Source organism: Schistocerca gregaria, chromosome 3 (genome assembly GCF_023897955.1).
Source record: "Schistocerca gregaria isolate iqSchGreg1 chromosome 3, iqSchGreg1.2, whole genome shotgun sequence".
Taxonomy (NCBI): domain Eukaryota; kingdom Metazoa; phylum Arthropoda; class Insecta; order Orthoptera; family Acrididae; genus Schistocerca; species Schistocerca gregaria.
In genome coordinates this window covers 485,537,884-485,561,959 of record NC_064922.1, presented here as the reverse complement: position 1 = coordinate 485,561,959, position 24,076 = coordinate 485,537,884, and the positions used below count along the sequence as shown (strand labels likewise).

The 24,076-nt window shown below is 42.0% G+C and overlaps 1 protein-coding gene across 4 annotated transcripts in view; it reads right to left on the bottom strand.

Moving 5' to 3' along the window:
• The window catches only part of LOC126353951 (protein lingerer), a 271,329-nt gene that overhangs the window by 89,588 nt on the left and 157,665 nt on the right, over positions 1-24,076 (bottom strand). For 2 of the 4 annotated variants that reach the window (XM_050003246.1, XM_050003248.1), the window contains exon 1: positions 21,770-21,943. The exons of the other annotated variants lie outside the window; for them this stretch is intronic. The gene's annotated coding sequence lies outside the window, so the exon portion shown is untranslated. Of the gene's footprint in view, positions 1-21,769; positions 21,944-24,076 lie in introns of those variants that run through there. 4 annotated transcript variants of the gene reach the window in all.

The window sequence follows — 24,076 nt, the reverse complement described above, 5'->3', positions numbered from 1 at the left end:
GAAATGACGTGAGCGATGAAAACAGCTTAATAAGCTATTGTCAATAGCTCTATGTGACTTTCATGTAAAGGCACAGAGATAACTACTTTTCAGTAGTGAAAAAGAAATAATGTCAAGCTACGTTTCACACCAATAGATGTCACCAAGGACTGTCAGTTAATCATTCTACTGCCAGACAAGGTTAATTTTTCGCACCGTAGAAGTACTAATGTGAACAATGACAGGACTATCTAATTTGCTGGCTTTAGTGCAGCAGTACGTGTAGTGGAATACTTGACTGTAGAGACAAAAAAGCTTCTTTGAAACAAAGTGGAAAAAGGAATTCTACCATGTCATTTTTTTCAGAGTCGATTCACAATGCCGACAGTTTTTTTCGATGTATTATTTTGTCTATTTTTCAATTATTTTACAGACACTCTGTAATAGAGAACTGTTTTGGAGTGGATACTCGTCTTATTTTGCTTGTGATTCCCGTAGAAATTTCCTAACATATTTCTAGATGAATAATGTAATCACACAATATCCAACAGTTCCAAAATTTCCCTAAGCACGAGAAAAGTGTCTTAATGCATACTAGTCTCTCACTTCTACGTTCTTTTCATGTAACGAGATCATTAAGGCCATGTACAAAACTTGTTAAGGGGTTTTTACTGTGGTGTATGTCTAGTTCATTACGTTTCCCTTGATGTTTGGCTTTTTCCGTTGTCACTCTAGCGAAAAGCACAAGAGGAACATTACCAAAGTTATCTCTGCCTGTCCCATTCCTCTCCCTGTTCTCACACGAACTGCATATACGATGTCGCCATTGAATCTTCCATGTCAAATGTGTTTTTATGTTGATGATAAATTTTCATCCAAACGATTAATCATAAAGGCTTTATAAAATATTCGCTTTTATTGTAAACCTACCAAAGAAAAAGACACAACTGAATTGTTTCAAATGAAATTATGCTGTTTTGTGGATTCTCAGTAGCTGTTCTAGTAGAGAAAAAAAATCAGTGATATAAATATTTCATAGATATTTTTAAAAATTTCAGAATAAAAATGTATTCGAAATGGGAATTCTTTCAGATATGTTTTGTATTCTGTCTTGAGCAGAAAGCAATTATCTTATTTTGTTGTGTTTGTGGCAGGATGGATGATAGGCAATGAGAGTTTTTTAGTAGCCTCAACGGAAATATGGGTCGCCGAGTCAAGAAATTCTTGATCAGTTTTCTTAATGAGTGGATAATTTTGATGAAATATAGATTAGTTGCTGACTGGTGAGTTTAAAGCACGAGGTTGGTCCCATGTATTGCTACCAGACGGGGATACCAACCTGTACTGAGGCCTCACACGATTAACTGCGCTGTTTCAGAGAGCAGTCACCGAACATGTAACTGATGTCTTTTCACAATCGAATGAACACTCCTGTGGACAACTGTCCTCTGCCACTGCATTTTCGTGTTTCTGCCCGCGTCTTACGATGAGTAATTCATCGCAACGTAGCTAGAAACAAAGGTACCTCTGCTCGATGTATGATATTCTACATTCGCAAGGTGTGCTATAGACTCCAAGTGTACGGAGCCCTAACATTTCTTCCCAGTTATTGTTTTTTTACGGCTGGTCGTAAGAAGGGTTCAGATTCTTTTCTGAGCTCAACTGGTTTTCGGGGAGGCTTCATCAGGATACAGTAGGAAGTACTTTTCTGTTTCTGTCACCTACATCTACATCTACATGACTACTCTGCAGTTCACACTTAAGCGCCTGGCAGAGGGTTTATAATACCACATTCAAGCTATTCCTTGACCATTACACTCTCGAACAGCACGTGGGAAAAATGAATACCTAAATCTTTCCAATACAATGGTGTGTAAAACTTAAAGAAGTAACTAATTTTTACATGGTGTGTCATTCCCAAGTAACATAGCTTGATGAATGAGCAGCTTCAATACAGTACAGTACAGTATAGTAGAGTACAGAAGGTAACTGAAAGGAATACGTAATGAATTGAACAGAAACGACACTTTTATTCAAAGACAATATATACACTGAAATAACCGTGATTCATGATGATTACCTGAATACTTCAAAAGGCGGGACATGGTTCTTAGGAGGGTGTGTGAACACCACGAATGGCAATGCATGCAACGTGCTCCCATGCTAACCACGAAGTTGGCAAGTAGTTCTTATGGTTTGGCTTTCCATTTCTCAACCAATGCGACTGACAATTGCTGGATGGTCATTGGTGCATATGGACGCGTTGCAGTATGTCTCTAATACGCATTCCACACGTGCTCGATAGGATTTAAGTGGAGGGAAGGGGCTGCCAATCCTTTCGCCGAATATCCATCCGCTTCCAAGAGTACTTTCACCTACGGTGCTCTATGTCGTCGCGCATTGTCATCCATAACGACGAAGTCAGAGCCAAATGAATTTCTGAAAAGAGGGAGACGAAGAAAAAGTGCAACGTCGCAGTAGCGCTGACTGTGAGGTTCAGAGATTTGGAGGTGAATAGGCCCATGCGACATAATTCCTCCGCAGACCGTAACACATGGACCACCAGACCGATCATATTCGACAACGTTCCTCGGTGCATTACGTGTTCCCACCTCTCGCCATATCAGGGTACGTCAGTAATTTTACAACTTCATCGTTTTACTGGCCGTGGTGTTATGGTGGGGGAAGGCAGAATATTGTATGGGCGAACTGACCTCCAAATCTTAGAACATATGCTCAACGGTCAACGTTACTGTGACATTGGCATTTGCCTGTTTTCAGGGGTGCAGTCAACCCTCACTTCATTTTTAAACGCAAGCGCATTGAACTGCGGAGGTGGAGGAGCCCTTGACAGGAGAGGATATTATGCTCCGACTTAAACCCCAAAGAGCCGTATGGGATGTCAAGTCGATTAAATATTTGGGCTTAACATTGCAGAGCGATATGAAGTGGGACAACCATGTAATGGCAGTTGTGGGGAAGGCGGATAGTCGTTTTCGGTTCATTGGTAGAATTTTGGGAAGATGTGGTTCATCTGTAAAGGAGAACGCTATTAAAACACTAATACGACCTATTCTTGAGTACTGCTCGAGCTTTTGGGATCCCTATCAGGTAGGATTGAGGGAGGACATAGAAGCAGTTCAGAGGCGGGCTGCTAGATTTGCTACTGGTAGGTTTGATCATCATGCGAGTGTTACGGAAATGCTTCAGGAACTCGGGTGGGAGTCTCTGGAGGAAAGGAGGCGTTCTTTTCGTGAACTGCTACTGAGGAAATTTAGAGAACCAGCATTTGAGGCTAACTGCAGTACTATTTTGCTGCCGTCAACTTACATTTCGCGGAAAGACCACAAAGATAAGAGAGATTAGGACCCGTAAAGAGGCATGTAGACAGTCATTTTTCCCTCGATCTGTTTGGGAGCAGAACAGGGAGAGAAGATGCTAGTTGTGGTAAGAGCTACCCTCCGCCACTCACCGCATGGTGGATTGCGGAGTATGGATGTAGATGTGTTGGTGAGGGATACTGCAGCACGTGCACATACACCATCGACCATTAAAACGTTGTCAACTGCGCTGGTGAAGCAACTGATCGCTCTACCACAAGAACTACTGACCAATCTTGTGGCCAGCACAGGACCATGTTACAGAGACAGCCGTCCGTCGTCTATGCGTACCCTACTAAGAACTATATACTGCCTTTTGTAATGTCCAGGGGAGCATCCTAAATCGCGGTGACTTCAGTCTTTCAGCTCAATGCGTATTTCTTTCAATACATTCTGTATCGTACTGTAGAATTTCTTTCTACGTACGGTCCAAGATTCATCTAGCTGTTTTACCTGGCAGTGACAATCAAACGAAAGGTACTGTCCTTAAGTTTTGCACACCATTGTATTTTAGCTTTCGGAGGAGAAAGTTGGAGATCAAAAGACGTTGCAGCTACGAAAAAAGGATTTTTTTTTTTGTAATAGCTGTGTATCATATCGGTGACACTCTCTTCCATATTCACGTTGGTACAAAACGAGCTCTCCTTCTTTGAACTTTTTCGATGCACTTAGTCAGTCCTGTCTGACAAGCATCCCATTCCGCTCAGCAGCACTCCAGAAGACCCCACTATTTTACTGTTGTCGCAGCGTCTCTAATGGCTTCAGCGACTTCTTGATGTCTTCATTATTGTAGCCGCTGATCTCACGGACTACGACACAATGGCATTTCGCCAGAAGTCCGGGCAGGGGATAAACACCCTGTGAATAGACACAGTTTCCAACCCAAGAGGATTTTATTCCACAAACACGCCGTGAAAGTCTTTATATCCATTGCAAATGCGGTTGATTTTTTTTCTTGTGACTAAATTTCGTTGCGGGCGTGGTGTCAGTACCGAAATTAAACGTAAGCCCTCTCAATATGATCTGATTTTCTGGATTATTTCATGAAACGGACGGGTACAATGGACTGACGTTTAGGCCGCAGCAGCGCCAGAAGCCGTGCACGGAGAGCTAGCAGAACTAGACGTGATTGCCGGCCAGTTCCTGGTGGCGATGGCCCTTGCCGAGGTATATTTAGGCGTCCCCATCGTGGCGGCTCAGCTGGCTAGGCGCCGGACCCGGAGCTCGCAGCCATCCGCGGCTGCGTGGGGGGACCTTCACGTTTGCAGATGGCTGCAGCAGGTTATCTCCCTCTCAAGTGAACCGAAGAGATTTCGAGAGTGTAGCGCAATCTGCCCGCATATCGACTCTAGGATTACTAAAGTTCGCGGAGGTATGATTGTACGTGTCACGTAAATTGTCGACAATACTGTGCTGCCTCACGGACTGTAGACACTTGTATGATAACATTGGCGGCCACTGTTAAACTGTGACGTTCTGGACAAAGCATTTTTGCGCAAGAACTGTTTACAGGGGCCGCAGATTTGCCGCGAAATAGACGAAAGCGAACTAATAGAAATTTAGTATCAGGTGCTTGCAGTGCTTTGGTAGAAGGAAATTTTATACATCGACCACGGCCTCTCAGCCCGGAAGTTTTAACTGAAGACTATTCCGGCCGTGAAAGCCTGCACTGTATGAATAATCATTAGGGCTTATATGATATCACGTCCGCCTCTGTAGCTGCTTGGACAGCGTGGACGAATGCCTGCCGAAGAGGCCCGGGGTCGATTCTTGCTAAGTGGGGATTTTCTGCGCTCGGGGACGGGCTATCCTGTTATCCACATCAATGATGCGGCATCGCCAACACGCTAGTCTCCTAAATGGCGTCACCTGAAAGGACTTGGACCCAGCGGCGGTGTCACCACACAACAGAGAGAGATTTGAAACAACAATCAAATGTTCGAGTTAATGTTTGATGGTGGTTCTCAAGCACAGCGAGAGAACAATTAATTTCATAAATGAAAAGCATTCACGGCCGGATTTGTGAAACTGCAAAGTATGTTACGTATGCAAAGACCGTAACAAAAAAGTAGGACAGTTGGAAAGTTGCAGCCATGAACACGGAAACATGCATGACGAAACTTACAAAAAATTTGGAAGCCTTAAGAACCTTTTCAGAACATAATTATCGTTCACTGGCGCAGATCTTCTTCTAATAAGCCGGTAGCAATGAACTTATTTTCAGTAGGGTAGTTCTGTTGGTAGATATATACAGTTAAGAAATTCATGGTTATCCACGTCTGTACTCCTGCAGACAAGGAACAAATAGTGTGCTTCTATATACGGGCATTAACTTTCGAAATGAAGCTCAATAATATAGCTTTTACCACTAATAATAGATAACCTGGCACTGCAGTGATGTCGGCGTGAGAGGTAGCGAAGGACAGAGAGGTAGCAAAGGGAAGAGTCAGAGGGACACAGGGAAAGATTTACAGACAAGGTCATACGAATACGAAACACTATTCACTCCTGATGGATGCCGTGGTCAGTACTTCCGTACTCTCCATGCTAAGCATACACATTACGGGGTGGGTGTGCGGCAATAAGTTGAGATGCTGACGTCAATTCTGTCTACTCATTCAGTAAAATACCATGATGTCACTGAGTTTTTGAGTGGATGAACAGTAAGTGCAGAGTTACGCTACAGTTATCACTGTATTGAGGGGTTATGAGAGTGTGCTTTCAATTGTTTTCATTAAATAAAATAAATCCGAGTGCCTATGGAAAGATTTAATTTTTTGCTTTTCCTACTCGGTATTCGAGTGTGGGACGGTCTAGAAGTACTCTAAAATTGGTTCTGTGAAACCTCTGGCAAGCACTTATATGTTAATTGCCGAGTTGTGATGTAGATTAAAAAGTGTTTTCTGTGTTATCGCTTATACTACTAAACACTGCAGACAACAGCAAAAGTTGGGAATTTCGCATATTTTCTCAGAACAAAGAGATGAAACAAATATTGGGTAAATGTTTGTAAATGTGCCTATTAGTTTCAATTGGAAATGCTTGTGTGTGCTCAGTACATTTTACTGATGCGGATTACGAAAGGCATTTGAAAACTGAACTGTTAAATTTTCCTCCGAAACGCAAATTGATGCCTGTAGTTGTTCCAACTCAGTTGCTCTCACCATCTGGAGTTGATTTAGGTGGTAGTAATGAGCGTAATAATGAGAGAAAAATTCGGGGATAAATGTCACAGACATCGGCTTTGATGTGCTGAACTAATAAAAAAAAATTTATTCCGAACAAAACTTCTTAATACAGGAAAATTTGTTATTTTTACTAATAAATATTTTCATGTTAATTATACACAAGAATATGAAAACCCTGAGTATACTGACAACAGTGTATGAGTTTATCATGCGCCCGCCGAGTGCTTTGAACTTCTATCCTGTGTGGAGGGCAAGGGGTCAGCAGTGACATATGCTTTTAAAGCACGTCTTCTCCTTCTTTAATTTCCCATTTCTCTACCGGATCGGCATTTTTATATAGACTGTAGCAAATGCCAATGGTAAGATGCCTTTTGTGTCACCACCGCTCACTCCCTCCTCGAACGGAATGTGTGTAACCCCACCCGTCTACATCCAAGGTAAATCTCACGCGCAAGTGTAAGTAAGTTTTCTGGAAGTTTGTGTAGGGTGTACTCGAGGTGGGACGTATGTGGCAGCTTTGTTTTTACTTATTCATAATTGAGAAACCGCCTGAAGACCACATTCAGGGTTGCCCACCAGTTACCATCGTTAACCTGCGAGGTGGCTCCGATCCAGGGCGAACTCGCCTCCTCGAATGCGAGAACCGCGCGTTAACACGTTCTGCTTACAAATGGTTCAAATGACTCTGAGCACTATGGGACTTAACGTCTGTGGTCATCAGTCCCCTAGAACTTAGAACTACCTAGACCTAACTAACGCCGGCCGGTGTGGCCGTTCGGTTCTAGGCGCTACAGTCTGGAGCCGAGCGACCACTACGGTAGCAGGTTTGAATCCTGCCTCGGGCATGGATGTGTATGATGTCTTTAGGTTGGTTAGGTTTAAGTAGTTCTAAGTTCTAGGCGACTGATGACGTCAGAAGTTAAGTCGCATAGTTCTCAGAGCCATTTGAACCATTGAACCTAACTGCCCGAGGCAGCATTCGAACTTGCGACCGTAGCGGTCACGCGGTTCCAGACTGTAGCGCCTAGAACCGAACGGCCACCCTGGCCGGAGTTCGGCTTACAGTGGGAGTAGTAGATCAGCAGCAGGTATGTGCCGTTTATTCTAGTCAGCGTGCCGTTATTGTGGGGTGTTGTGGTCTCTTTGCAGGACCGCAATAGTCTTATCACTTTCCTAAATAGCTTCAAAGTTAGATTCACGCAGTCTGCGAAAGAAAACAGCCACACTGAGAAACAAAGCGTATAAGAAAAAAAAATTCATAACCGTTATATAACAGATCGCTACTGTCGTCAGTAGCTGACCGTAACCAGTGCCTTAGGTAGCAGAGCGACATAGGTTACAAGACATGTGTGACCAGACTCGTTTTCTGATCGCTTATTGCTGTGGTAGATTTTTTTCTTTATTGCAATTTCATTCCCCTGCCCACTCTTCAGCCAATTGGCTTTACAAAAATACAGAAGTGTGATTATATAAAAAGGGGGGATAAAGGGGGGGGGGGCATAAAAACGCAGTAAATGGAAATGATGAGAGTTAAAATATATGCTGAAATTGGGACATGCACTGGGGGACAGTTAAAATGTCGACATAAAGTTGAAAGAACACAGGTGGCAAATCTAAGTGCACTTAAAAACCACTGGAGGCAAACGCAAGTTAAAAGTCGGCCACAGGATAAAAATCACACAGAGAAAGATACTTAAAAAAACACTGGAAATGACGGGGCATCACGAAGAACTAAAAAACCGCTGGTAGGGACTTGCCCAGGGACTGGAGGCTGGAGGGGAGGAAAAAAGAGGGGAGGAAGGACCAGTGGGGGGCTGGGGGGGGGGGAGGAAGAGGAAAGAAAAAAGGGGCAAGAAGGCGCACCAAGAGGCAAGAGATGTGCAAGGCGGGAGATGAAGAGGGAAGAAAGGCAGGAGAGAGTGCAGAGACACTGAAGGAGAACACAGGAGAGGGAGGAGGGTGCAGGAGCGGGAAGGCCGCTCAGGAGAACGGAGGGGGAGGAGAGGGAGTTCTGAGGAGAAGGCAGGAGGAAGGTGGGGTTAGAGTTGATAGGAGAGGTAGATGTCAGGTCGAAGCTCATCATACGTAGGTGCAATGTAATTCAAACACATTTTAACAAAAGAAAAAGAGCGGCATATAGTTTACTATACAAACCAATATTATACATTGGATGTATATTAATGTACGAGTACTACTTACAATAATCAAGGAAGCTAAATATGGCGGGTATGCCTACCAATACATAAATTGCTGACTCCAGACAAAAACTTCGAAATCGCCGGACATCTGGGTCAAATTAATTTCCCGGGCACACTCATTCTGTAGACACGTTTTTACCCTGAACTCCAAAACAGTTACCAAAAACTACTTTAAGCAACACCAAAGTTTACGAATTTCTCGTTGAAGGACCCAACTGTCCGTTTGTTAAGCGATATTCCATTCCCCCAAACCCCCTCCTCGCCTAAATTCATGCACTGCCCTATCAAGAATTTAAAAATAACACTGAGTTATTGCATGTATGTTCCATTTATTTCATCGTAGTAATTAGTTTCATTACATACCATAATACAGGGCCGGCCGGAGTGGCCGAGCGGTTTTAGGCGCTATAGTCTAGAACCGCGCGACCGCTACGGCCGCAGGTTCGAGTCCTGCCTCGGGCATGGATGTGTCTGATGTCCTTAGGTTAGTTAGGTTTAAGTAGTTCTAAGTTCTAGGGGACTGATAACCACGGCAGTTAAGTCCCATAGTGCTTAGAGCCATTTGAACCATAATACAGGTATGGTAAGGAACAGTTTATAGTGAATTGGAATAATTTTGGAATTGTGGAAACCAGGTTTGCTTGTAGACGACTAGAACGAACATATCGTGAATACTACGATTATAGACGATGACACAGGGGGGGGGGGGGGGGGGGCGGGGAGGGGGGGGGGGGGAAGGTACATGCATTGAGGGGTGGCAGTGATTCTGAAAAAAAAGTCATATTAACGTATGAACTGCTCTTATTAGTTTCCCAGGAAACTAATGAAAACATTGAGGAATAGGACAAATGCTGGTGATAGAAAATGAAACAATGTCGTATAATACTTTGTTTAGTTAAGTACATTTTCTCACAAAAAAATTCCAAAAAGTCCACTGTCAGTTGCAATGCATTTTACAGCTCTTGTAGGCAGCTGCTGTGTTGCTGATCTGAGCTCATTCGTAAGACCCTTACTTGAGCACACGCATTAAAATACGACCGAGAAGTTCCTTCTTTGTGTCCAGTCTGCGCTTGTAGACTTTGCTCTTAAGCCAGCCCCACAAACAGTAACCTAATTGAATAAGGTCCGGTGACCTCTGCGGCCAAGAAATGACACCACACCGAGTTCTGTGGTCACTTGTCGCTTCGGGTGAAACTAACTTCTCGAGTGAATCTAGCTTCTCTTCTTGATATTTTCTGTGACAAGCAACACTGTGTAGCGTAGTGTCGCGTTGATTGCATTCACGTGTGAGTGCAGGTACAGAAGGAAATGCGACTGACGTTGGTGGTTTTCAAACAGCTGTACGCCGGATATGCTTAAGAAAAGGTCATATGTTCATTTGGACATTTTTGTTCAGATTCACCAATACGATGATCTCTCAAAGTGTGTACCACTCTTCCTGACTCACCTTGCATAACTAGTCTCTCGAGAGTGATCTCAAACGATTGACGCTAACGAACGCGTGGGATAAAGTGCTGGTCGATTTGTTTTGGTTTTCCAGTTCTTCGTGTCGGAAACGTGCGATCTGCCGTAATTTTTTGTGTATTAAGGATTAAAAATCCTCGAACTGAAAATCGCAATTTTTTTGTGATTACATATTTGTATACGAACCATCTTCGGATTTAAAATATAAAATTCTTATGTGCAATTTTATATTTTAAATCTGAAGATGGCTCGTGAGTAATTGAAACTAGTAATCGCAATAAAATTTTTTTGCGAACTTGACTTCGAGGATTTTTAATCCTTAATGTAAAAAAAGTTTCTAGTTCTTCTCGTAAATCACGAGTTTCATTGGATTTCACTGTAAGGTACATTTAAGTCGGGTTCAAGCGATAAAAATCCAGAAGATTTGCATTTGGTCATGACTTTAGCCATATACAGTCCTTTTCCCCTCTCTTTTCGTATTGACTGAGCAGAGATTACAACGCAAAGACTCTAAGCATCAAGACACCTCAACCACATCTTCCTATGCAACAAGCGTTAGTAACAGAGAAGGGTCGGCCGAAACACTCTTTGCCACAAACCTTTATACAACTGCAAAAGGACAAACGTGCATGTACGTGCAGAAAACATTTTTCAACAACCTTGGATTAATACATTGTTGTGACATGCCTATCGTGTGGCGTTTGCTCGTCTGAGAATGGTACGTTAAACACCATCCAGTGAAAAGGAAAAGTATAGTTCATATCTGTGTAACAATAACGCAGTTTGTTAATTTAAGTGCCCATTCACCCAAGGGTTGAGTACGAGGTTTACCTAAACTTTTAAGTTAGGCAATTCATTGGAACCGAAGATGACGTCATTCGGAACGGAAGTGAGAATGAAGAGGTTGAAAAAAATCAGCCAACCAGTTGCAAACCAAAAATTTATTTATTCCCTGACCTAGGTTTTCGATATTTATAAAAATATCATCTTCAGAAGGAGTGGGCATTGTTACACCTTCTGAAGAAGATATTTTTAAGAATATCGAAACCTAGGTCAAGGGCTAAATACACCTTCAGTCTGCAACTGGTTGGCTGATTTTTTTCAACCTCTTCAAATTTATACAGTGCTGTATCGTAGTCATGAAAAGAATTTGGAAATTAGAATGTAATGGGGAGCGAGAACGGTGAATTGGCTTTAGTGAAAGTGGGAAAGTGAACCTTCTTCCACTAATATCTGTGCATCGATTAATACAAGACCGATACCTTTCTCCTAATCGAAACTGGGAAACAGCAAAATAATCAGAGGAGTTGCATGTATTTATCAGTGGAAACTGCGGGGCTTGTTGCCAAAATTGCTATGGCACTAATTCAGATCCACGTCCGGCCATCCGTATTTAGTTTATCCGTGGTTAACTTTAATTATTTAAGGCGAATCTTTGTCGAGATTGAATTTTCGCTCCATCGCGAATGATATCACCGACACCGTAACGTTGGTTTCCTATTCTTCTCTTTGGAGACTGGCTCCATTTATAGCCTTTGTTTGAACACAACGGTTGCGTACGTCAGAGACCTGTTTCTATACACGTGGCTCGTGGGTTGTTCATTGTTGACGGTCATCGTGCCACACGTACATCCATCACCTCGTAAATGAGTGTCTCACGGCACGTCAGCTACTTTAGTCATACAATTCAGGAAGTACAAAAGGTTCTCTTTGTTCCTGTGCTGACATTAGGCCTTCTGGCAGACTGCCGGTGGTGGTGACACTGAATGCTGATGAACGTGTGAGTCATCTTCCCATCGCGCTGCCAAGCGGAACATGCTGGTCTAGGTTCTCCATTCACTGATAATTACTTTTGTAACCATAATATCATACATTAAATTATACAAGTTCAGTTGTTACCACTGGACAAAACCAGCCATACGTTAAGTGATCTTGACAGTTGCAGGTGGTAGGAGATGAGTGACGCTGGTCAACAGAATTTTTATTGCAAACAGTGTGGAGGTAGAAATTAATTATGAAACAGTCTAGACCGCAAGGCATGTTCTTAAAAGGCGAGCGGTTTCGATGATCACATGATCATCTTCAGACATTGAAACATATTGATGAACTATAGTTGTATATGGAGCAGGAAACGCTTAGTGATGATAGTCAACTGCAGCTGACTGTCGTGATTCAGCGGATCCTGTTCCATTCGCAGCCTTTGTCCATCGATATGATTGAGGTCTGAAGATGATCTCGTGATGGTCGAAACCTGTCACCTTTTAATAAACGTAGCTTGCTTGCTATCTAGACTGTTTTATAAATAATTTCAAATACTACGTTGTGATGGATGATTTTGTCCAACAGTGTTTTAAAAAATAATGTGAATGGTGTTTTTTGTAGCGTACTGGGTGCTCATTTCGAAAATAAAATCATGATTTGGCTATCAGGTCAATTTTTCTTGTGATACACTACCATCTACCCATCGAAAACGCGTAATATCGGTTATTTTTCTGTGTCGTAAATTAAATATTCTCCATATTTAAAAGTTGAAAATAATCGAAACATTTGCAAGGAATAACAAAACATGACCCTCAGTTCAGAAATATAGCTCCATGAAATGAACATGATTTGGAAGCACTGCCCATGTGTCATCCTGGACCAGACAGAACCGCATAGTGTTTATTGTAGCTAGCATCTTAACATAGAGTGTTCTGACAATTGTTGGGAGTTCTCACTTGTCCTGCCAGGGAAAGAATTGGGTTCCTCACATGTGCTGTTCGTCACGTGTACTTTGCTATTCCCATCATTTAAAGGAAAACAGCAACGACACAGTGGACTATTATTTATGTTATACAAAAAAAATGGAATAACCTCCAAAACACGGAAAACATTGATAACATTGCAAAACAGTAATGTATCATCTGCTATCAAGCCGGCATGTCACAATGAAGAATTGCCGATACCAGTGCCTCCTGAGAATGTGACACTGAGTGAAGACGAAGACGCAGGAGGGAAAATGCACGCTGGCCTAACATTTCAAGGCCGCCGGGGATCAAATGAGCAACACTTTTGTCTCCTTCGGCGGTGTTGTTCGTATTTAAAATCTGTCGTAACAAAAAACTGAACTATCATCTTCTCGATTGAAATGATGATATCTTCTTCTTCGCTATACGAAATTGAGTGTTAATCGTGAACACCACACGGTTTTTTCTGAGAATGTCTCCAAGGAAGATGACATCGAGTCCGCTATGCAGACTATTGGCCACGATTTCAGTGTCGGTGAGTGCCGACTGTCAATGCGAGATAGTTTAGAAGCAGTACTTCTTCACAGTGTGAATAGTATTCTTCTTTGTCAAATGTTCATGCAGTTAGTCTGGAGGAACGAATCGAACTTTCAATTGCTACACAACTTACACAAATTGAGAAGTACAAATGGCGTATATATTGAGATCTCAGGAAACTGCAATTCTTTTCGGCATGTGGCTCGGGTACAGAAAGCACTTCCGCTTTCTGTGCGAGTGTTACAGCAAGAAGGAAAAAACGGTTTTCTGTGAAAAGAGGCTCACTCGCAATGAACTACAGCTTGGACAGAAGAATGTGATCGAAATTCCTCATATTGATCCCAAAGTGTGTACCTCCGTCCGATGCATAATAAATGCGGTCTCCTCAATAACGTGAAAGCAGTGGACGAAGTTTCACTCTGATTATTCTGCAAAAGTAACAGAAGGAATATTTGCAGGTTCACAGATTAGAGAATTAGTGTCTGATGAATATTTCATTAATTTTAGGAGTGAAGTTAAAATAATGGATGGTTGTTCTCCGTGTTTGCCACTAACGGCGCCAAGGTCATCCGGAACTGTTCAAGCAACGTGACAGTCGGAATAGATGCGTATGACTCACGGTAGAGCGTCACCTGACCTGGCGAGAGATTCAACGCGTAAGTCAATCACCAAGTGAATGCCTTAACTCTCTGCTTCGCACTTCATAGTGTTTTGTACAATAAGAGTCTTGTTGTAGATCATCACTTCCTAAATAAAAATTATAGCTAAGGCAAATAAGTTTTACTTGCTGGTATTTTATGTTGCATTACTTCGTAAAAAGGTTGTTTCCGAGGATTTTATGTGACAAATTTCAAAGACATGTTCCATAGAGGTATACAGTAACGAAAGGTTATCTATCCGAAATAAATTACAATGGTAAAAAAATCTTTTTTCACTTAAAAGAACAATATGCATCGTTTAAGGCAGATAATTTGTCCCTAAATGCATATCTGTTTTCAGTATTTCTGTAATTATTTCAGATGCAATGGCATAAAAATTTTTGTTAATGCTTGTCGAAGCTTGTGTGTTATGTGATCAGGACTACTACAAAAGATTCATTCGTTTTCAAAGCGTTTACAAGGGAGCTATAACAGAATTTCCAGAACTGATATTGAATTGTTTCCCCGTGTTTGGTACTGCTTATAGCGTTTGTTGTATATAGTTAAAGTATAGTTTACTTTAACTATAATGTAACATTAATATCTAACATGCAACACAAAGAAGTAATGACGTCGTTATTGAGTCGTCATTTTTTATCTCTGACACGCTACAGCGGAAGGTTACACCTATTCACAGAAGGAAGTGTTTATTAATGAAATGTGAAACGCTTAACTGCTGTGAAAGGCAAAGCCAAGAAATTCAGCTGATCAGAGATGCAAAATGCCAGGAAGCAGGGATACACTTCACCTACGTCAAGAAACAGCTTTTGAGACAAGGGATTGTGTACAAGAAGACTGCAAAAAATAAATGTGCTGTGCCTTTCGTGTACAGTTTACCTTCGGTGCGAAATGAAAACAAAGGTAGGGCTTCACAATTGTCATGTTATTTCTTAATTAACCTTTGAATCCAAAGCCATTGACATTGTTAATATACTTTAATGTGATTTAGTAGATAAAGTGTAAACAATATGTCAGCGCTAGGCCAAAAGGCCTGTTGTGCAGCTCGCTGTTTCCCCAACTCCGACGCAGTGACGTTGTCAGTTTCTGACAGCGTAACTGAATGTTCAGAAGCTATATACGCTGCACAGAAATTTTTAATTTTTGATACGTTAGGATACTTAGCGTATGGGAAGAGAACTCTTTGACCTTGTTGATAACGGAAACTTCTGTTGGATATAGTTTACATGTTACTGCCTTCCATTTCAATCGGAGCAAAGAAGCGCCTTATGTTTATATAGCAATAGGTATGAGATCACTGTAAATTTCTATTAAAATCTGTCGTCCGTTGATTCCAAATGCCTTATTTGTTAATTTAAATTTACTGCCCTCACCGAGTTCTCTCGGGACCAAATGTGCTAAAAAAACAAGTTACCAAGTAAGAGATATTCTAACGGCAAAATGACTTACTTACGTTTTAGCAGGCTTTGTCATACTATCCACTAAGCTTTCGTTGGTGTGTGTACACATTCATTAACATTAAAGATAAAGCAGATTGGTTGGAAGTAGTCTAGTAGTCCTTAACGCATAAAGACAAGATGAGATAAACCGAAAGTAGCTAAATAAATGCTGCATATAATCACACTCTTTCAGAGCGGGGATCGATTTCCGTTTTATCTAATAAAAATGCAGCAAATGAAGCAGGCAAAAAGGAATACAAACGTCTCAAAAATGAGATCGACAAGAAGTGCAAAATGGCTAAGCAGGGATGGCTAAGAGGACAAATGTAAGGATGTAGAGGCTTATCTCACTAGGGGTAAGATAGATACTGCCTACAGGAAAATTAAAGAGACCTTTGTAGAGAAGAGAACCACGTGTATGGATATCAAGAGCTCAGATGGCAACCCAGTTCTAAGCAAAGAAGGGAAGGCAGAAAGGTGGAAGGAGTATATAGAAGGTTTATACAAGGGAAATGTACTTGAGGCCAATATTATGGAAATGGAAGAGAATGTAGCCAGTCATGACTAAACTCTAACAGCTGGTGAGCAAGATGTATGAGACAGGCGAAATACCCTCAGACTTCAAGAAGAATATAATAATTCCGATCCCAAAGAAAGCAGGTGCTGACAGATGTGAAAATTACCAAACTATCAGTTCAATAAGTCACAGCTGCAAAATACTAACGCGAATTCTTTACAGACGAATGGAAAAAACTGGTAGTTGCGGACCTCGGGGAGGATCAGTTTGGATTCCGTAGAAATGTTGGAACACGTGAGGCAATACTGACCTTACGACTTATCTTAGAAGAAAGATTAAGAAAAGGCAAACCTATGTTTCTAGCATTTGTAGACTTAGAGAAAGCTTTTGACAATGTTGACTGGAATACTCTCTGTTAAATTCTGAAGGTGGCGAAAGGCTATTTACAATTTGTACAGAAACCAGATGGCAGTCATAAGAGTCGAGGGGCATGAAAGGGAAGCAGTGGTTGGGAAAGGATTGAGACAGGGTTGTAGCCTCTCCCCGATGTTATTCAATCTGTATATTGAGCAAGCAGTAAAGGAAACAAAAGAAAAATTTGGAGTAGGTATTAAAATTCATGGAGAAGAAGTAAAAACTTTGAGGTTCGCCGATGACATTGTAATTCTGTCAGAGACGGCAAAGGACTTGGAAGAGCAGTTGAACGGAATGGACAGTGTCTTGAAAGGGGGATATAAGATGAACATCAACAAAAGCAAAACGAGGATAATGGAATGTAGTCAAATTAAATCGGGTGATGCTGAGGGAATTAGATTAGGAAATGAGACACTTAAAGTAGTAAAGGAGTTTTGCTATTTAGAAAGTAAAATAACTGATGATGGTCGTAGTAGAGAGGATATAAAATGTAGACTGGCAACGTCAAGGAAAGTGTTTCTGAAGAAGAGAAAGTTGTTAACATCGAATGTTGATGTATGTATCAGGAAGTCGTTTCTGAAAGTATTTGTCTGGAGTGTACCCATGTACGGAGGTGAAACATGGACGATAACTAGTTTGGACAAGAAGAGAATAGAAGCTTCCGAAATGTGGTGCTACAGAAGAATGCTGAAGATAAGGTGGATAGATCACGTAACTAATGAGGAGGTATTGAATAGGATTGGGGAGAAGAGAAGTTTGTGGCACAACTTGACTAGAAGAAGGGATCGGTTGGTAGGGATCACAAATTTAGCATTGGAGGGCAGCGTGGAGGGTAAAAATCGTAGAGGGAGACCAAGAGATGAATACACTAAGCAGATTCAGAAGGATGTAGGTTGCAGTAGGTACTGGGAGATGAAGAAGCTTGCACAGGATAGAGTAGCATGGAGGGCTGCATCAAACCAGTCTCAGGACTGAAGACAACAACAACAACAACATAACATTCTATTGAAAACTATCCATTTCAAACAAATTGACTACTGAAAACTGTTTGTGAATAGTATCCTCAAGTGAGCAAATACTCGACGTCTTACACTACATACATATTGTTCTGAGATAGTAGCCTGACGATGTTGAGACACGTTCAGCGTATGGCGAGATGCATTCCAATTTTATGCGAACCTACACATCTGCAGGATATTGCAGAAAACGTGCTAACTTAATTGATAACTATTTTTCCATTGCACAATTAGGACAAGCGGATGGATACTGCAATTCACTCGTATTATCTGAACGATATGTAACTGAAATGGTTCAAATGGCTCTGAGCACTATGGGACTCAACTGCTGTGGTCATCAGTCCCCTAGAACTTAAAACTACTTAAACCTAACTAACCTAAGGACACCACACACATCCATGTCCGAGGCAGGATTCGAACCTGCGACCGTAGCAGTCGCACGGTTCCGGACTGCGCGCCTAGAACCGCGGCATGTAACTGAAGCAGGAATCAAGGATAGAATGCTACAGTCGTTAATGAATTGTCATTTGGAATAGCAATGAACTGAGTCATTCTTCGTCGCCGAGGTTACTAGCGCACCAAATCCAATGATGTTTGACACGTAATTAATTGTTTCGAATCGTGGAGGAAAATTTCATTGCCAATGATTTGTCTAACAAGACAGGTACGGATCTCGGCATAAAGTTCTTGATCACTCCACTAATGTCGTGGTTGGAATGCTAACTCCCTCACAGTCCCTCGTAGTGTGAGGGTGTATGTCTATAGTATTCGATCCTAACATTCTCAGTTGGGAACTCCTCTGTCCCAATCTTAGAAAGTCAGGTAATTTAACTGCAAAATATGTTTTACAACAGCCCGTCCTGATGTACTGAGCTGAGAATGAAAGAAGAAACTATTAAGCTCGAGTACTCCTTTGGTGGTAAATGAGAGTGATGGTATGTGAGGACAATTTTCGGGCTGGTGGCTCTGTCTTTTATCAATGTAGACAATAAAAAATCCGCGTTCTCAGCCGAGAACGCTAGCATACCCGATAATCATTCTTGACCTTTTGTATAAGTTATACAGGGGGTGGACGAACATAAGGAAACACGAAAGGAGCTCCGCAAGCAGGGATATGTAGGGCGGGATGGATGTCCCAAACCATTCATCAGTGATGCTAATACCCTTAACAGTAAAAGTTGGTACCGAAGCCATAAAACCTGGACTATGGAGCAACGAACGAAAGTAATTTGGCAGGATGAATCTAGTTTCACACAATTTCCAACTTCCAAATTCGAGTAAAACGTGGCGAGGGTTCAGTGATGATTAGGGCGCCCACATCGTGGTTTCCCATGGGCCACATGGTTACTCAGCAAAGTCGTGCTATTGCCAAGGACTATTTCAGCTGTTCAGTGTTCCAAGAACACAGGGCCTCTGTTCGCAAGGCTCGCATCGTCCAGGACCTGTTGATCTCAGTATTAATGAGGCTTTGAGGCCTACTTTGGAGAGAAGGGCGCTTGATCGCAATCCGTCTTGATCAACGTTACCTAACTTGCTACTACTTTGCGGAAAGAATGGAATAAGATTTTCTTTTAAAACCATACATCACTCGTATGTATCCTTTCCGAGACGAATGGGAGCTGTTTTGAATGCCTGCACCGTGATAGGCATGGTAATTTGTTGTGTTCGTGGTGTTTCCAAGTTTCGCAAGTACGACATTCAGTTCTGATGTGATTTTTGCAGCTGACGATCCCGTATTTTTCGTCCCAGTCTTCTTCAATGATGCCACGATCATTCAACACACCCTTTCGTCCAAGAGTTTTTACTCGAGCTTTCACTGACCTTCGTGGGACTAGTGCAGTGCCGAGCAGTCATATTTAATTTTAACGTGCAAATGAACGGAATATCGATGAAGAATAAGACATTTTTCAGTTAATAAAACGTAGTCCTTCAACAACCACACGCGTATTCCACACGCAAGAATGTGGCGATCATAACTTCCTCACGGCCTCCATCCTTATCATTTACAGCAGATTCAACACCACCGAGAACAGGGTGAAGGTAGACGACTGGGATTTACTCGTTGACTAACTGCAGATAATAGCGTAGTTCCATTAATATTGTTTTGCACTGAAGCCACTTTCACTCAAGACAGTAGGAATAATGTAAACACACATACCTTTGTGGTGATACATTTTAAAGAATGCTTTTTTGTGAATGTGTGGTGTGATAGGACAGACAATGCTGATTGGAATTCCTATATTACCACATACTCTTACACTTCACAGTGATCTCGACTTTCTCGAAAATATGGTTGCAGCATTACTGGAAGAGGTCCCTTTATGTATAGACATGGGTCTATTCTTCCAACATGACGAGCACCTGCACGTTACAATCTTCAGCTGATACACTGTCTAAACTTAACATTCCTCAGAAGAGGGATCGTCAGACATGGTTACGTTTCTTGGCCACCAAGTTCCCCGGACCTTACGCATTCAAGTTTTTACCTGTGATGGTTGTTGAAAGGCAAAGGCTACACAGAAAAAGTAGACACAAAATATGGTTTGATTGTTCGAATTATGAATAGTGCAGCTGTCGTGGAAGTACGCCAATATGACCTCAGAGGAGATACACCTGGTATTTCTAAGAGAAACAGAAAGTGCACTAAAGTCAGATGTGGAATATATGAAAATCAACTTTTGCATTAATCATTTTCAGTCGCTTAACGCCTTCAGTAAGTATTTGTTTGGGTCACATTGTAACAGCAGTATCTTTATAATCGTTAAAAACTGGACGAGTGATATGTGGAATATTTTATTCCAATTAATCTACCGCCTCCAGAAATATTCAGTAATCCTGACAGAGCCTACATAGCTGGAAAGGGGAGAACAGGTGGTGGCGTACAGTTATTGATCACTAGATTTTGCACCAGTGTCTTGAATTAAATTAATAATGTCTTCGCTGTGTTCAATGTGTGAGGGCAGTCCGTTGGAAGTGGATGTCATACTTGTAGGCCCCTGGTGCTGTTTGTCACGAATGAGTGCCGTCTCCGGCTTCACGATTCCCCTCGTCACCGACAACACAAACACGATACTATAACTCTACAAGCACTGACCATCGTCACCTACAAGCAATGGATACACTAAGACGTAACTCTCACACAACGCGAAGGAAAATGCCAATGTGCGAGAAGAATTAACGCTTCTACAATGAGACAGATTCGAAAGTTTCGAGTCAACAATGACCACGACAAAGTAAACACAGCTGTAAACAATCAACTTCACTTACACTCCACACACGAAAGTAATATCTCGCGAAGAAAAGTACCCAGAAAGGAAATACAGACTTTCTAAATAGGTACTACCGTTGGAACGTGCACTAACTTGGTTTGCTAGATGCCTATCCGTGTTTTGCGATAATTTTGCGTCAGTGTCTGGGAACATAAAATTCCGGCCATGGACAGCAGTTTTAGTTTGTTTTAAAAATGACATTTTGATAAGGAATTCAAGTAGAGTTGCTAGAATAATGTTTTTAATATAGCCAAATCTCTGTCGGGTTACAGCTTCGATAACGCACGTTTCGTTACGCTCTAATATTCAATACAGTGTCTTCACGAAGTGAAGTGATCAGTCAGAGGTTACAACATCCATAAATACCTCGTTTTCTCACGTTCTTAACCAAAACTGTATTCTTTAAAAAATGAAGTCTGCAGAGCACCGGATATACAAGACATCTTGTTTTAGTTTATGAACACATTATACATTCCTCAAGCCTTGTGATGAGAAAAACATGAGTGAGGTTGAAGTACAGCCAAAACTGTTCTAGTTTTTCAATGGTTCCTCTGAGCCGTTTTAGTCTAATTTCGAAATGTTCCTTTCGACGAAGATTGTGCCGAATTGCCTATCCCATTCTTTGACTGAGTTCGTGCTTCGCCTCTAAGGACCTTGAGGGTGTCAATATCAATGGATTCTTGTGTGGTCAACGAAGCTCAGCAACAGGTCTTGCGAGGTGATCCTGTAAGATAGGGTAAATACCGGCATTAGCGCCTGAACTTATGTTTAAACTGGAAAAGAGTAACCACTGTGGTCGTTTATCTTTTCGCATCTTCTCTGCTTCCACTTGACACTCCAACAACACAGTCTCAAACTCGACGGATGTACGTCTCGGGACATTAGTTAAACTGATTCACAACACTCCTCACTTCGCTTCTATAGAGGCACGCTGATGGCGCACGGAGGATTATGCGGCCAGCCGTCAGCTCAGACGCGTATCTTACCTTGGCTGTTTCTACCGAGTGGTTGCTAATGACAGCTGGGTTGCTGCTGGGTACTGCTGGTTCAGACTTTCTGTCAGGGGAGCCGTACGCACGGACGGGCTAGCTCGCTTGTCGTTGCACCGCTAACGCGCGCTCTGCGCCATGCTTCCCTTAGCACTGACGCCTGTGGCCGCCTCACGGCGTTCAGCTTTTCCAGATTTAGAACGCCACGCCGAGTGTGTGTTGCTCTCTCTCTCTCTATCCCCATCTCGCTCCTCAACACACACAGGCGCGTGCGCGCATATACACGTTCACTCACACGCGCGCATGATGGCCCGAAGGGCTGGCGAACGGAACTAGCGAGGTGGGAGGGGGCGGGGGGAGGTGTCTTCAGGCGAGGGAAATACACTCACTTATTGCCCGTCGTGTTCTGACGCCAAGAAAAAACTATTCATAAAATTAGATCGGCGGCGCGCGCACGTGGCGGTTCGCTCCCAACCAATACCAGAACGCGACCCACTTGCTCTGGATATCGCTCGGCTTTGCTGCACTGACGGGATGCGGCGTGTGTGACCCATTTACAGCCACACTTGTTGGGAAAGGTCCGGCACCGAACGTTGTCCTAAGCATGGTCACACACGCGCGTACGCACTCACGTACACACACACACACACACACACACACACACACACATCACACCACCACCACCATCACCACAACCAACACAAGCCGCAGCAGCAGGTGGTGGCTTCTAGATAGTTATCTTAGCTCATTGCTCTGATTCCTTCCCACTGTTTTTATGGATGAAGCTCTGGCCCAGACATAGAAATTTGGCATTCTGTGCTTTTATCTTGTGGCCGAGCAAAGTTGAACGGTTAAACTTGAGTACCCTGTTCGGGAGAAATCAGAACCATAGCGTTTAAGGCTTGCGATCTTTCCATAAATCACTTCTAGTGAATGATGGTACTGTGCCTACAACAAAACAGCGAGCGTAGTAGCGCATCTGAGAAGTACGACCATCCAGAAAACGTTAAATAACGTTTTTTAAATTCCAGTTTTTCACAAAACGAGTTTCCAGTGCTGTTGCGTTCTCTGAACTCCCTTGCATATTCCTAGACTTGACCCAGGTGCCAAACCATGTAGAAAATCTTTCAAACATGCGTTAGTAGATGGCGCATGGTCTTTGGGCCACACTGCGCTTCCTTCTGCAGATACAAAATTTAAAAATATGAGAAGTGGTCTTTGTTGACTGCAATTCCACCTGTTAGAAATGTATTGCTGTGTTTTGTGTACATGCATTATCACAAACGTATTGTGTCAGTATCAATAGCACTTGGAAAAGAAACTTTCTTCGCGTTACTTTGTCGGAAACTGATATTATTGAGACCATGGCTTTGTAAAACTCACGAGGTTATTCTTGGAAAGACGAAAACAGCAGCCCTTTACTGACAGGGCCGTTACCGGTTTCGAACTGACAGATTCATCTTCAAGCGGCTGTTCGCTTTTACATCACATTCTTTGTTGTTTAAACTAGGCGTGGAAAACAAAGCAAACAATTATAACAAACGACAAGAGATGTAATATAAACCTGAACAGCCTTTTGAAGATGAAACAGTCGGTTCGAAACCGACAACGACACTGTTCGCATTTAACAGTGAATGTTTGCTGTTTTCTTCTTTCCAAGAATCAGCTTGGCTCGTAGAACTAACTAGTTTCCTGACTTGGAATGTTTTTGATAAAGTACTTATTTTCTGGTTTGTTTCATTTTTGCGGTGATGCGGTGAGCTGCACAGTTCTGCGGTCTCAGAATATCTTCTCAGTTTTTCGGATACAAATTAGTTACGTACAAAAAGAGATACATTGTTTTTATTATTCTTGTAACAAATGTCAGATTTGGTACTTAGAATATTTTCTATTTCCACTTTTCAGATGATGTGTCTTCAGTCATTTGAAGTATTGGTAAGTATGTGCAAGTACAGGAATAATCTGTTCCCTCATAAGTTTATTTTTAAAAAATATTAAAACATGGTTCTGATTGAAAATAAACAGCTAGAGGAAAGAATGTGTGGATTTACTCGCCTAGAGTGATTAATAGTTCTTGATAACTGAGATTTAAAAAAAATACTTTTATAGCATTTCGTGTGAAATGTGTGATAGTGACTTAGTGGTGAATGTTCAAACATGTGGCTGTTGATAACTAGTTGGTTACATGGTTTCCAGTCGCTTAATAAGACTTTTAACTCGGGTAATTCATTGTGTAGAAGAGAACTTCCCAACTGGAAGGCGATTCTGTTCTAACGTTGAAGTGAAAGCACTTCACCCAGCCTA